Here is a 4,374-nt window from a genome sequence, read left to right as displayed (position 1 = left end):
GATGCAAGCAGGCACCCTCCCCTCCAAACAAACAGGGGAGAAACAGGGGACGCTCAAGGAATTGCTCAAGGTGGCACAGGGACATGTTCTGGACAGCACAGCATCCACTTGCAACAGAGGTTTCTGAAGAGCTGTTTCTCAGCCATTTCTCTTGGGTATGTTTTGCAGATCATCAGAGTTAAAGCCTGGTCTGTGCACCAGTTTGTTGCCCTGTTTGCCTCAAGGTCTCTCTGCACCCCTGCCTGGTTTAGAATTTCTCTGGAATCCGTTGCACTTGGTGCGATCATCTCCTCGGACCTTTGACTCACATTCCTTCCCTGCTGCTAGACTAAACTGGCCCAGCTCCATCTGCCTGGCTTCAACACCAGACCTCCAGTCAGACATCTCTGCAGCAGCACCAAGTCAGATTTTCAGGACACCTGCCTGGATGTGCCTTAAAAGGGCTCAGTTTAGGCTTATCATTGAAAATGGTCGCTTCTGAGGCATTCTAGAAGTACTCTGAGAAGTCAGAGCTGTTTAAAATTCCCCCCTCCCCCTCCCCCGCTTTCTATGAAGAAAAGAAAAATACAGAGAGCAAGCTTTATATCCCACTTCTGCTTTTATTTCCATCTTTTCTGCACTGTTTCCCTGGCTGCAGCCCAAGTTGCATCCAGCTCCCACATGGGTGCTTCAGCGGTGAAGGCAATGGCCCTCCACATGGTTTCAATATGGGCACATCTGGTCCAAAAAGAGATCTGTTCCTCATCTGCCAGTCGCGCACTACTGCTTCTACTGCTGCTCAGCTGCACCACATATGAGAAGCAAAAATGAGATAAGGCAGCTTTCCAAAGATAAAGCAACCAAGTGACAATCGCAGGAGAGGGCTAAGCACACATTCAGGCTACAGGCATCCAGGGTGGCTTGAGTTGTTACACCCATCCTGGACCATCATCCTGCTGCCGCAGGTCATCTCCCCACAGCAGAATGGCAAGAGCAATCACAGGGGCACTCCTCTGCCCAACAAATAAGCTACTGCTGAACGACCAGGGTTGCTCATCTGTTCTGTCCTCCAACGGGTGGAAGCAGTGGCTTCCAGCAGCATACATAGCTTCAGCCTCCTCTGCTTGATCCAGCAGAGCCTGGCCAGTTTAACGAGATCAAGTTGAGGAGCTGCATTCCTGGCCAGACCTGTTGTAAGCAATTCTCCAGCAGGCCACCAGATGCCGAGCAGCAGGCCAGAAGAGCCCACTTCAGTTTAGCCCCCCACTCCAACACACCACAGGTGCACCAGGTGCCGAAAGGAGAAGCAGCGCTGCTTAAAAGAAGCTGGGCATGCCTCTGGTGACCGCTGTTGCTTCCAAGACAGCTTTCATACAGGTTTTCAGACCACACCTGCTTTCCATGCTGAATAAAGCCTTTTTCCTTCCAGAACATCTCAAAGAAGCAAATTAAACAAAACAGCAGGGGAATAACATAATCTTAGGGGAGATTATACTATTTCACGAAAGCAGTTCAAGACAGCAGCTTCTGTATGTCATGTGGCTAAATAGAGAGAATATCAAGGAAGAAACATTTCTCACTCTTCCCAAACATTCTAGGCACCCTTCTTCAGTCTCAACCCGTATGCCAAAACTGAAATGGAGTATCCCATAAACTGCTGGAGACTGACTACAAACCAATAAACAAACTACCAGGCTCATGAAAACAAAGCTAAGGCTCTGGAAAGACAGAGCAATAAGATAAAGTCTGCCACCGACAAATGATTTTAAGCTCCCTTCAGGTGGGAGGAAAGCACTGACTTGTAGTATCACAGCAAAACAGGCAGAGGGACAATGAAAATCCTCCACTGTTATAAAAGAAGGCAAGGTTGGTACCACTGATACAGCTGTGATCATATTAGCAGCCACCTTCCACTAGGTCTACTTTTAAAATGAAAGCCAGAGACCTTTCTTTTTTTGTCTGGGTATTTACCTGCACCTCCTCATATACTGGCTTTTCCTCCCTTGTCTCATCTGCATTGCTTTTTTCCTTTTTTCTGCCTTTAGAACTTTTTTTTTTTTACTTGTCAGGGCTAAAGATTCTGGACAAAGTGGCATTTTAGAGATCAAGTGCATTTTTAGAAAGTCTCTGAGACAGGTAAAGGAAATGCCAGGCAGTCTTTGGTACTTGACTTCAACAAGGAAGCATATGTAAAAGGTGACCTTGTATTTTGAGACAAATGCCTTCCTCTACCAGAAAGTTTTGTCCTTTCCCACGTTTCATGTGCTGTTCCCTTTCTTTATGTGCCAAGAGATGTCATGATAAATAGAAGAGCTTCAAAACAGCTCAAAGCAATCAAAGCATCTATTTGGAATTTTGCTGAAATCAATGCTGTTTAAAACAGCCAAACGCTGCGATGCATTTGGACAGGTACAAGGAGTCACTATGTGCTGCTGTATGGTCTGCCTCACAGCACTCGGAGTCAATGGGTACAGCAATAAAGTTTTATAGCATTTGAAGCCAGAAAGGACTATGAAACCTTCCCAGTCTGACCCTCCAACATGTCCAGTCCACTAAGTTTACCTGAGGTACTCTCATACAGAGTCTGATATTTTTGCCCTTCATTGAAATACAACCTCCAGAGACGCACATGGGTGTGCTGCAATGATTGAGAAATTACCATTTGATCTATTATCGTTGCAGTTTATTTCAGCAGTTATTTTCTCTCCGAAAACACTAGCCTAATTTCTTGTTTGGGCCTTGAAGTCCAGCTACTGATTCTCATTCTGCATTTTTCCCACAAGATTAAGGCATCCAGCCTGGTATCTTTTTGCATGACCCAGCAAATTTATCCTCTAGCGTCTATTCACTCAGTCCCTTTATTGCTTATGTATTTTGTAGGATACTTTCAAACAGAGCAAGATAAATCACCAATTACTTCCAAAGAGATTTCATTTACTTTCAAATCTTTCATCTCAAAGAATGAAAGCTATAGTTCATCTAACTGTATCTGCTTTTCATAAATGATTTAAGTCCACTGAATTGAATATCTCTATCCTACTCTACCTACATGGTCCTGTATCAGCTTTTCTGCATTTCTAATACATTTGGCACCAGGTTTCCCAGTGTATTGTTCATACTTTCTTCCCCCTTGCTCTTTCCCTTAATCAATTAATCTTTTCAAATTTTCCATCATGATGTCATGACCCAAAGAAAATCAGTGTCAAAAAGCCAGACTTGTCTGGGATCTTTTAGGCTGATTGAATTTCCACATTCATTGGTTTCAGGTAGCATTTAGACTTGCCACCATTGCCTTTTCCCTTTGGATTTTCTTAGCTGAGCATTATTAGTTCCTCTGCAGTTTACTAAATCTACTTCAAATGGATGCTCCATTTTTCTCTCTCTACCTGTGAGTATTACATGGGGCAAAAAGAGAAGAGGTCTTTTAAGACAACATTAACAGTTTGGGGGAAAAAAAAAAAAAGAACAGCGTAACGACAGCTTTAGATTCATATATCCCTTTGTGACAACGATAATTTTATTCCAAGCATAGAGCTATAAAGGGATCAGCTGGGAGTGCAGAGATTCTCATTACCTGTGTGCTACAAGAACCACAGCTGAAAGCAAAGCTGTTGCAGATTCTCTATTCTGGTATTGATAATGAAACCTGCATTACACACTTCAACTTCAGATGAAACCAAGAAAGAAACCTCTATAATATTAGAGGGAACATAACATAAACAGTTCTGATCATATCACTTCCCCATCCTCCTCCAAACACCTGTCAAAGCAAGACAGAGTTCATGCTTTTCATCTTTCCTCACTAACCAGCTACTTCAGACATTTATTTTTACTGTTCTTCTTTGAGTTCCCCACAATTAGTCTCTTTCAGATATCCAGGTGTCAAGAACTAAAAAACCCACAGTTGAACTGTAAGCTGGCCCAGGTTTCCAAGCATGCCCCCAAACTGTACTTCTCAGCATCTTCATCACTGCTGTGGCAGTAGCAAAGCCTTCCACAGTTATAACCCTGGGCCCTTTGAAATACAGACTTACAGCTTTCTGCACTGCGTAATATCTCAGTTGTCTCTTCTTCTTCAGAGATGTGAGTTCCTACAGATTCCCTTTCCTCGCCTGCTTTTCCAATCTCCTTTTCTCCCCCTCAAATATCTGCCAATTTGAAACACCAAATCAAACGAGTCCAGAGAGTCCCTGTAGCCCTACTCCAGCTACCAAGATTCCAGAAATTCCCACCCAGCTGCCGTATCACATAATGCCCTCGCGAACACTGAAGCTGCATCTTAAAACTAGGGGTATTTCATCCCCAATTAATCTTGCCAGAAAGCTGTTCCAAACAAGCTACTGTGGAGAGGGTTGTCCATATGTCTTTCTCCCACATCTTTTTCACTAAAGCTAA

Source organism: Meleagris gallopavo, chromosome 1 (genome assembly GCF_000146605.3).
Source record: "Meleagris gallopavo isolate NT-WF06-2002-E0010 breed Aviagen turkey brand Nicholas breeding stock chromosome 1, Turkey_5.1, whole genome shotgun sequence".
In the NCBI taxonomy this organism is placed as follows: Eukaryota; Metazoa; Chordata; class Aves; order Galliformes; family Phasianidae; genus Meleagris; species Meleagris gallopavo.
The sequence above is the reverse complement of the archived record's forward strand: the minus strand, read 5'-3'. Positions refer to the sequence as shown.